The sequence below is a fragment of the Pygoscelis adeliae genome, unplaced genomic scaffold (genome assembly GCF_000699105.1).
Source record: "Pygoscelis adeliae isolate BGI_AS28 unplaced genomic scaffold, ASM69910v1 Scaffold218, whole genome shotgun sequence".
NCBI lineage: Eukaryota > Metazoa > Chordata > Aves > Sphenisciformes > Spheniscidae > Pygoscelis > Pygoscelis adeliae.
Window position 1 is genome coordinate 1824459 of NW_008825433.1, and position 11041 is coordinate 1835499.

Consider the following 11041-nt stretch of genomic DNA (forward strand, 5'->3'; position numbering starts at 1 on the left):
ACCACTGGCTGTTTGAACCAAGTGGTTTTACTAGCTAAACCAGGTTTCTTCACACTTGGGATGCAAGAAAGATAATCCATGGGGTTTCTCTTGTATCTAATAAGAAAGAGATCCTACCAAGGTCTTTCCTTTAGTGGAGACATTAACAAGGTGTTCCCTCTTTACCCAGCTACTTCTTACTTTCACAGAAGTAAGAAGAATTTTTACACTCTCTTTTGTCAAACTTGATAAATTGGTATATTTCTAAAAGGGGACTGCCTGAGCCACAGTGTGAACACAGAAGCTGGGAAAACAGGCTAATTACTTCACGTGAAACAACAGAATTATTTATTGTTTCTGGCCATTGCTTTTTAGAAAACATTGCTAAAAATAAACCTGAAGTTCACGTAACAGTGGCATCAAAGACTTGCCTGTACCTGGCCTGCCTTTTCCTTTTCACCTCTGAACCACAAGTAAATCTCTAGACAGAAGATACTGCCCAGCAGCTTTACATGCTAACCCAAGGCTCCAGATATCCATGTTCAAGTCTCTGTTTTACCAAAAGTCTCCTAAATTATGATAGGTAGGCACCTGGCTGAAATAAGCAATAAAAGTGATGATAGCTCAGTTTACTATCTGCAGCTATGACTGTATTCCTCCTCCAGTGTCTTGAAGCTAAACACATCATAGAAAAAAATGTTGTGGCACTCACAGACATGAACTCCCTGTGCAGAGGGACTGGCATGGGCAGGTGCCGGAGCAGTGAGGCGCATGTTGGCCCATTGCAACAGGGTGGGGAGGCACCGTCATTTCTGGTGAAAAGCAATAGTCCAGGATTTCCTGACAGCCCTGGGGGATCTCCTGGCCCCCTGAAGCTCTGAGTCCACCAAGACTCCTCCAGCGTGCTGCAGCATCAGCTGAGGTTTAGACCTCCCATTTAGGGCTCAGAAAGTGGACACTGAATAGATAATACGTCCTTCCTTCTGAAAGCCCATCCATCATACAGGTCTCATTGGTCTGTGTTGGAAAACAGAAACAGAACAAAACAAACATAAATGCAAAACTACAGTTTGGGGATAGTTTTTTTTAAGGAGAGAAAAGTAATAGTCGGAGTATGTGTTGCACACAAAGCCAGGGAGGATGCAGCTACAGCAGTCACAGGTCTGCCCTCCTCACCTTTCTCCTGTGGAGTAGTTTTTAAGGCCAGAGTCAGAGAGAAATAGGTGCTTAACACCTACTTAGAGCACTTCAATTCCTCTTTTGAACTTGCCGGGACACAAGGAGCCCCCTTGTCCCAGCGCTGGCCTGGGGTGCCTGTGCTAGAGCTCAGCTGGGACCTGGGACAATGCAGCCCCTGTTCTGGGCCCGGCTGTCGCACAGAGACTATAATTATCTCTCTTCTAATGACCAGCCAGGCAAGATAACAGTTTTTATGCTATGTTTAGAAAACAATGTCTTACTACAAATTGACAGTTCATTCGCCTGTAAAAGAGCCCCTCTAACAGTCCTAGAGCAGCTGCCATTCTTTTGCATCCCAGTTCCTTTATTTGCTGCATATTTCACACTTGGAAAACTTGGGTGAATGCTGCACAGGCAGCGCAGCCTCCCCCTGCTACAGGAGAGACTGAGAGAGGTGCAGAAGCGCCCAGAAAATCTGTAGCCGTTTAGATTGTATCTCTGTTAGTAAATTAAACTCTTACTGTCTGGCTCACAACGGCCTGCATGGCCTTTGTGAACTCTTTTTTTAGCCCCCGACCCAAAGGGGCTGCAGGCGCTGCTGCAAGCGCTACGGCGGGGAGCAGCAAGACTGCCTTTTACTGACTCCTTGATAATGCCCTGCAGAAAGCAAGCTGCCACAAAAAGTGGGATGTGAAGGGACTTGCTGCAGATAAAACAGGAGCATGTATTACTGATGAGCCTTTCTTCCAGTGCTGTGGCCCACAGACAAGTCGGGGATCTACTGAAATTATGTAGGCTCCTAAGGCATCTATGGGGTAGCTATACTGGCCAGCTGAGATTGCAGGCTGTGTGGATGTATCTGACCCTTGCAAACACTGGGAGGTATCAAAAGTGGGCAGTCCTGACAGCATGGCTCTCGTGGGTTAGCTACCTGAGTATTTGCTCTGGGGTCTGCAAACATTTTGCAGCAAACTCTGTGCTGGGACAGCTGTACATTTAGCGGCGTCTGAGAGCTGCTCCCACATCCTCTGCCAGTGCCCTGCCAGCAGAGGAGCAGAGCCCGCTCCCTCTTTCTGCAGCCAGCTCACCCTCACCTCTCTTGCCGCCACCTCTAAGCTGGCATCTCTGCTCTCTGCAGCAGGACGTGGCTGGGTCGCTTTGGGCTGCCTTTCCTATTCAGACTCATTTTTCAGCAAATGAGCCCTTGAAAAAAAACAGAAAGTGTTGATCAGAAAGAAAATTTCCCAGAGACTTGGAACCAGCAATATTTCTCATGAAAATGTCTTTTAATTAAAAAAAATAACACCATCTGCAGCTTTTGCCTTCCCTTTTGAAGCAGAGCACCCAAATCTATAGCTCATATCCCAAACTGGAAACATATTTGCATTCAGAAGAGTATTTATAACCACCTCTGCTTCATTCACATCATCTAGGTTTAAGCTGTTTTTAACCTGACAAGTCTTACTGTCATGACTGAACCAGCTTTCTAGCACCCATTAAGTCCATCCTACCTTTGCTTTATCTCCAGATCTTCAGAGTGCATTTAGAGGTCAGTGGCACATTAAGAACACAACCTGTGTCAGTTATCCTTAAAGCATCTCATTCTACAGGACATCACATAGACACAGATATAAAAAATACTTTCAAGATCAACTTGCATTTGCAAACTGTTTTTCAGCCTGTCACCTTATAAAATAGCTTTGTAAATGTAACACGTAACACAGCAGCCAACAGTGTCTCAGCTGACAGCTGGTTTCATACGAAAAAAAAGCACATAATTGCCAAGTGACAGTTTTATATGCGCCAAAATTTCTGGAAAAATTCTGAATGGTTTTGTGTAGCTTCATGCAGTCCTTAATGTCCCCACCAGGATGAGTTGGGGATTTCCAGCACCTCCAGGTTTATACATAAAACTGTGGCATTTTTTACCTCTCCAAAATCAATTGTTTACAGGGAAGTTTGGATGCAGCCACCTCTGTGCCTCTCAATCTCCCTGCCAGGTTCCTTTAAGGATGCAGAAGGCTCCGTTCTTTCTATTTTTCCCAAATACGTAGTTTACCCTTGAGTCCGTAGAACAAGGGTGAGACATAGAGGAAAGCTGGCAGCAGTGCTGTGTATCCTGGCCCTGGTCACCTTTAGTGAGTCAGAGTTACGAAAGGGTAACAGCTCCGTGACTCCAGGGGCTTTCTTCACAGCTGCCAGCCAGCTGAGAATGATGGGAGCCCATCCTGCTCACCTTGGTGGGAGCCCATCTTTCTCACCTCTCTTGCAATGCATCTGCAGCACTCCAGCATTTTGTTGTCCTAGGCTTGGTGGAAGAAGTTTTTGGACATGAAGCATATAAAGAAAGAGAGGCTGTTTGGAAATGAGGCTAAATGGGAAGGAGAAGAGTGTCCAGATGAGGGAGGGGAAAGGTTAGAGAAGTTTAGAGTAGTTGCAGTGGAACAACTTAGTACAAATGGGATTGCTTGCAAGGTGAAATACAGGCATCACACAACTCAGACAAGTCTTCTTTCACCCTGCTTTGGGGACAGTCTTTCTACCAACCTGCGTCTCAAAATATGTGGTAATTTGGGACGTAAAGTCTCAGGCTTCCATGGTCTACGTCTTCTATTCTCAATGGTATCGTCTATTCTCAATGGTGAAGTCTGTGTGTAGAAAAAAGTACGTTAGGCAATAATTAGATTTTAAGTAGAAGCTCATATGGTAATCTCCTAAAGCCAAAGTTCTGAACAAAATTCCTAAGCATGGAAGTGGATTATGCAATATTGAAGTCTGCAGGCTTAGTTTTGTTTTAAAAACAAAAGACCATAAATTACAAGTTCCTGCTCCCAGTCCATGTCATAAGCACAGTTTTCCTTTTTGATCTTGGGCTCTCAGAATCCTGTGATTCATCTCTATGCCAAAACAGGTTTTAAAAGCTTCTAATATGCAAAATTAGTAAATCAGTGTCAGCCTGGTCCTGAGACACATTTCTCAAAAATTTCTGGCTGAAGCTATACTGTCACAGTATCCAGGACGAGGCTCTGGAGGCCACTTTCTCTGCCACCACATTTTCTAGCTCTTCAAGTCCCCTCCAGGGCACACAGTTATTAAGGGATGTAGTTTTGGAAGCATAGCCATCCCTCATGTTGTCTGCATGACCCATGTGCTAGAGAGCCCACTCCTGCCAGTGGCCAAGGGCTGCCAACACACATGACATAAGGCTGCACAGCTTGGCCCACACTGTATCAGGTCTCTCACCAGCACCTCCACCAACAGCATGTCTTCAGAAACCCAGCGCTACCCATAATAGCCTCATTTATAATGCTGGCACCCATGCAAACCCATAGCTCGCTTTCATCCCAAAAGCAGCATGGAGCCCTGAGATGTCTTCTGTAGTCATTAAAAAATGGAAACAGTATTCACAGGTCCACAGTTTTCAAATGGCTCCCCACAACAGCCACGTCTGGTGAGAGACCTCAGCTTGAACGTGCCTGTTGGGTTACAGGTGGGCTGCAGACCAGCACAAGGCGGGAGGGGTACAACTGAAATACACTGTAGCAAAGCCAAAGCGGCAATGACCACTAGCTGGGGAGGTCAGCCTGCTGCAGTAACAAGGCGTAAGGCTCCATCCTCGCTGCAGCCTTTCAGCATGAGACCTTGAGGAGCAGGACTCTGACCCAGGAGGAGGAGACAGGACAGACTTCCAAATCCAAAGATCTCTGTGGAAACAACAGCAGAGAAGCATCCAGCTTATCCACAGAAGTATTGGTAGACTCTGCCTAAAGACGAGACTAGACTAAAGACTAGCCTTTGATGTTCTCTGTGAGGAGTATGAGAAAGCACAGATCTAGTGAGTGGCCTCAGGAGCCCCTCATGGCTCAGACCAGCAGTACATGAATGCCACCTCCAGTAGGAGATCCAGACGTGCCTTTTGCACCTGGCTACCACAACAGCTCGTGCATATCCTCTGAGCATCCAGGTGGCACCTCTATATCCCATGCCTAAGGAAGGGGGGAGCCTGGGCTCCACCTGCAGGGCATGGGGTAGGGTGGCCATGCACAATGTCCTGGGATGTAGGGTCAGGCATCCTGCCCCTCGGCAGCTGACCCTGCAAGGAGGCAAAGGATTTGGAAGTCCCAGCAAAGCAGCACTAGAAGATGACTGAGGGTCATAAGGTGTTTTGGGGTTGTTTTCTGATTTGCCTTTTGTAGCAACCTCCTTTGTAGAACAGGTTGGTCTTTTCTAAAGTAAAGGTATCAGAGAGATACCTGAGAGAGCTGGAGGGAAAAGTTCCCAAGCAGGAATAACGCAGTTAGTCAGGAAGAAATAATATTTTTTGAAAAGTGCAAAATATATAAGGGGAAAATGTTAAGCAGTGCAAGGAGCATGAGACTATCATTTTTACAGAGAACTATAATGCAAAATTGAAACTACTTTCTTAACTTTGTTTCACTGGTTTCCACCACAGAAGCAGATTTCAGCTTAGCTTTTCCAAATGCTGTCTACAACTTCCCCAGTGCTTCCTGATTTGCTGAAGGTATTTTGTGTAAGATGCTTCCTTGATCACGTTGTCATTTCTAGACATCGATGAATTTTGCCACTCACTGCCTTATTTCAGACCAGTGCCGCATGCTAGGGTAGTTCCAGATACTTTTTTTAAATTACATATATTTTCTGAATCCTTATCCAGCCAGTCCACGGCTTTGGCACGAGGCATCAGTAGTCATACTGACTGCAGGAGATACTGAATTGATAAAGGTTTTCTGTAAGATGTTGTATAAATTTACTAGCATGCTTAAGGATCAGTTTTGCTTTTGACCTATACATGTAACTCACTTTTGTAGTAAAGGGATACATGTAGTTTTAATAAGCAGAGCGTAAACATCCTAAACTTTCTCTAAATTTCTGCTTTTAAGTTTCTCAAAGAAAAAAAAAGGTGTCAAGTTTTGTTTGAACATGCTACAGAAATTCCAGAAACCATCCCCAGGGTGATGTGCAATTTCTTCAGTGCCTTTAACACAAATTCTTCAATTTCAGACCAAATACATACCTTTGGGGGAATTCTGACACACTACAATAATTCTTAGTTTGCAGGCAGCACAATAGCATAGTTAGTCAGCGCTCTTTTCATTGTGCATCCAACCTGAGAAACCATGTATCGTGCTTTAAAAAGTCACTTTGACTTGTTAAAACCATTTGTTGGAAATAGAAAATGGTGCATTTTCTAAAAAGTAAAAGAAATGTGGCCACGAATCTCGTGCCACAAAGCTAGCACAGCCCTCAGGCACTGCTGAATTGCAGGTGCTTCCTTTTGCCCTGTTTTCCTGGGGAAATGGCAGTGCCAGGGGTTGACGGTGCCTGGCTGGGGTCTGGCTGATGTTAAGCAGAAGTAGTTAAATTAGAAAAGGGAAAGAAGTTCTCTGCAACAGTGAGCAAGCTCCAGCGCACAGAGGGAGCATGGGCTCGAGCCTGGGAGGGAGGGGGGCAGATACATGAGCAGACAAGAGCCGTGGTGGGGAGGAGGACGGAGGGAGGGAGTTGTCTGGACAGGGATTCACAGGTTTGAGCTAACAGCGATTCCCAATAAGCCATAAAAGCTGCGCATCACAATGAAAAAAATTAATGCATAAAACATTAACAGACACCAGGAAAGTACAGTGTAATGACCCTCATAGAAATCGTCATCTGGATAGTCCAAATTATATTTTCTCTGTGAGTGGGTGACATATTCTAAATGTATCTCTTCCTTTGCTGGAAGGGGCAGGTCAGACCAGCATAATTGATGGCTATCTTGTTGAGACAGATGAAAAAGTATAATCATTGAAGTTTTATTTAGGCTCTGAGAAATGTCTGGCAAGTTAAATCACACTGTAGTTTTAAATTACCTTATTCTGAAAGAGCTCTGTGGAAAGTAGAGAAATAATTTGTCACTGTTACTTCAACCTTATGTTGGTTTAATTTCAGGGCATTGCATGAACACAAAATGAGTACTGCAGGGCTGCTTGGGTGTTTTTATTTGGCTCTAAATTGCTGAGTATAGCATCTTGTCATTATACCTACCTGAATGGAGTTATTTTGGACTAAATTCTTCTTGCAAATCTGCATATAAACATTTCTTAAAGCAGCTCTGAAAAAAAGGATTCCTGTGCCCACAGTGCAACTTAGGTAGAATTTAGACCTCTGAATCCAACCATACCTCACTTCAATGACTTGGGAGTGATTTGACAGGTACCTCGTGAGAAGTGCTGGCTACCAGCAGTACCCCTAGCCCTCTTCTGAGTCAGGGACCTCATGGAGCAGAGCAGGCACCGTTTAAAACATGATGTGGCAGCCACAACAATCAAAGCTTTTGTAATAAGAAGCAGCTGGTGAGAACCCTTAATCAGGGTTAACTGTATCAGGGCTGTCTGTGGCCTCAGAGAGTTTGAACCTGTGTTTCCTTCATCATGAAAGAGCTCCCCCCTCATCAGACTCCAGGGCACAAAAGATTGGGACACCCCCCCATTCTGCATGATGAAGCAGGACCCCTGTGCAACCAGGAATGAAAAGAAGTGAGAAGGGGCCTGACTTGCTGCTTGCCTGGCAGCAGAGCAGAGCCAGAATCTCTGGCTTTGCTCCTGGAAGAGCATGCGTTTCACAGTAGCTCAGTACTGCATAAAGGTAGAGTGAGTCCAGGGAGAGGGAAGGTCCTAGGACCCTACGTCCTCTTCCCCATCTGAATGTCCAAAGCACAGGGCTGCCACAAGGCTCTGTGGGCATCTTCACAGCTCCTAGGATCCCAGACGCACAGTGGTCTAGTTTCAGTAGAGAGGGGAGAACGTGCCCAGGCATCCTTGGTACCCTTGGGGATGGCACCCTCACTCTCAAAAAAATCTCTTCAATCATTTTGTAGAGGGCCTGCAAGAGGTGAGGCCTCTGCTCTCTCCAGGATCATTTTGAACTCTTGGGGCTTCTCCAAGCAGAGGCTACCACCTCTGACCTAACACTGCTGTGCACGGGTAGCCAGGGTCTTTCAGGCCACATGGGGAAACCTTCCATGTTTGTTTGTTAGGGGCAATAGGCCTGCACCCATTTTAGGCAGCTCACAGACCACCCGGTAGGCTAAACAGCCCAACCTGCCTGTAGCTACTGCATGCTGACACCAGTAAGCCAAGCCAGTCAGCTGAACTTCTTTGAGAAACAGGGCAAACAGCTACCTCTGTATAGCAGTATGGTGTAAACCAGCACGTGTCCAAGCCCTCAGCACCCATCTCTGAAGCAAAAGGCCTAAAAGGCAAGGAAAAACTGCAGCAGCCATCCCCCTGCTGTCGAAGGGGTCACTACCATGGGGGTGGAGGACCGCCGCTGATCGGGTGTGGGATTTGTGTGGCCACAGAAAGCAGCTGACAAACGGCCTGTAGCTACTGCTTAGGTGGTAAAGGAAATTATTCAAAATGAATAGCCCTGACTGTAATCCTAACGCTAGCTGTGTGTGTTAACGCAAAGACTCTTTCAGGCAAAAGCACAAGCTGTCCCCAGGCTCAGAAACTTGTTTAGCAGTGGTTTGGTTGTTCAATTTATTAAACACACAATTGCCCAATGTGCGACGTCCGATACTTCTTACAACTCCTCCGCCACAGTGGAAACACCTGCAGCCATAAAAGCCTGAGTTTCCTTGTCAGCTCTTTCTGAGGCACTGGATAATTAAGTAGAGTGCACCATGACGCTCTGAAGCTCAGCACCGCCTCCAGGAAGCATTTTTGGGTACCCAGTCCAAGTTCCACCTGCCTCCAGCTGTCTGGCCAAGATGTAGGGTTTGCAACCACAGCAGAGGCTCCTCTGAAAGCTGAAGAAGGTCAAAGAATGCACATGGTACAGGAAACCTTGAGTTTCTTACTGACACTTCCCACAAATAGTGTGGGCAATTCGTTTTCTTCTCTTTGATATGATAAAGTATATCATGTCCTATCTTTGCAGATGGTGCTAGAACAGATACTAGCTTTCTCTTGCTTCAATTATAGCAAGCCCCTTGCAATTTCCTTCATATATGAAAGAAAACAGGTGAGCGTTCACTCACCTTTTTTATAGCAGAAGGTGATGAGGTCTGTGATATTTTTAATCCCTGGATGCATATATTCTATTTCAGACCACTCAAAGAGTAAAGTCCAGCATCCCATGCAAACAAGCTCACTCTTGCAAAATAGCACCTTGGATCCTACCTTTTGTGACCTGGCCTGGGATACCTACAAGGCAATCTAAGCCTCTGAAATGAAATATAGTTATCAGCTCAGCTTTTCTGGCACAGCAGAACTCATTACCTGCCTTTTTAAAATAAACAACCACTTGGATATTTTTTTTTTCATGTACAGACTTTCAGAGCAACACAGTGCACTGGGGGTACATCATTCTTTCCCTCTGACAAGAAAGGGGGTGAAATTAAATCATGTGTGACAAGTGTTAGCCGTATTACCTAATGTGCACCGAAATGAACAGCTATTGTACTGCCGAGCACAGTACAATACCACAGGGACAGAGCATGAGCATGAAACAAAGAAAGGGTTAAACAAGTTTTTAAAAAGGGACAAAAGAAAACAAAAAAGAAATCTAAAATATTTTGTTCTAGAAGATGACGATCAGCTCTTGTTTATCCAAACCAGTTTACTCGCACCTACACCAAGCCCACTTGATTTTCCCATAAAGGGCACATATTTAACTCAACCCACAGTACTTAGAGATCATGTTGTTAACTCCATGCTACTTGCTCAGATAGCTTTCAAACAAAGTTCACTTCTGTTTTTTTATGGTGCCAGTGCTGCTGCAATATTACAGTCCCTCGAGAAGGGGAACAATAACACACACTATTGTGATACAAAGAGAGCATACAAACTAATTTCTGCGGCACAGGAGATTACAGGAAATAAACTGCTTACTCCTGCAGAGACAAAGCACGTGGCACCAGCAAAGAATTTTGGTTTGCACGTGGAACAGACAGCAGTTCCTGACACCAAAAATCAAGGACTTAAAACCTACACTTCCATCAGAAAATGTTATAGTTTGCCATACAGTCACAATTTATACAGATTTAAACCATCTGTTTGTTTGTAGCATGTAGCAGCTCTCTCAGATCTTTACAAAAGTTAAGCTGCTAATAAAAGGTCAGTATAAAAATCTTACTTTATATGCAGAATGAATACTTTGCTAACTCTACCTCTTCCCTAACATTCAGGCTTTTTCAAGTATTTGTGGTAGGGAAAATGTAATCAACATTCTTTCAAACAGAAATCTGATTTTAAAGAGTAAAATAGGATTTGCACTGGGAAACACTGGAGGAGGTGCTTCTTACTACATTTGTACTTGACTTAGCTGGGATTTAAGCACATGTTAATGTAATGCATACACTTAACTGCTTTCCTGGCATAAGGGTAACTTCTGTTATGGCAGACAGAAGGATACAGATGGGAAAATGTACTCTGATGATAAACAAAGATCCAGCATACAATTTAGGAGATTTAGTACTGAATGGTCACTAGTTACCAGTACTGACTGGGACTGCAAATACTGCATTAATGGAAATCTGATAAGGAGAAATCTCAGCAAAACTCATACTCCAGACTAACCCAAAGTAGAAACTTTTGGTTTTGTTTTAAGGGGATCTATTCATTTGGTAAAGGAACAAAGGAACAACAGCTTTGTGTTTAATAGCAAACTATCATGCTTGATCTACAGATAAAACATCCCCAAACCTCCCAGTGGATCTACACAGACTAAAAAGCCTGTCGTATGCATGGATTGGAGCCCTGCTTTCCTTTTCCTTCCCAGAGAAACAAAACCCCCCCCTGTTTTATTGAGGCTGTTGCTCCCTTTACCAGTTTCAAGTAGCAGGTGCCATGCTAGTGCACAGTATAGGAGATCTCATACG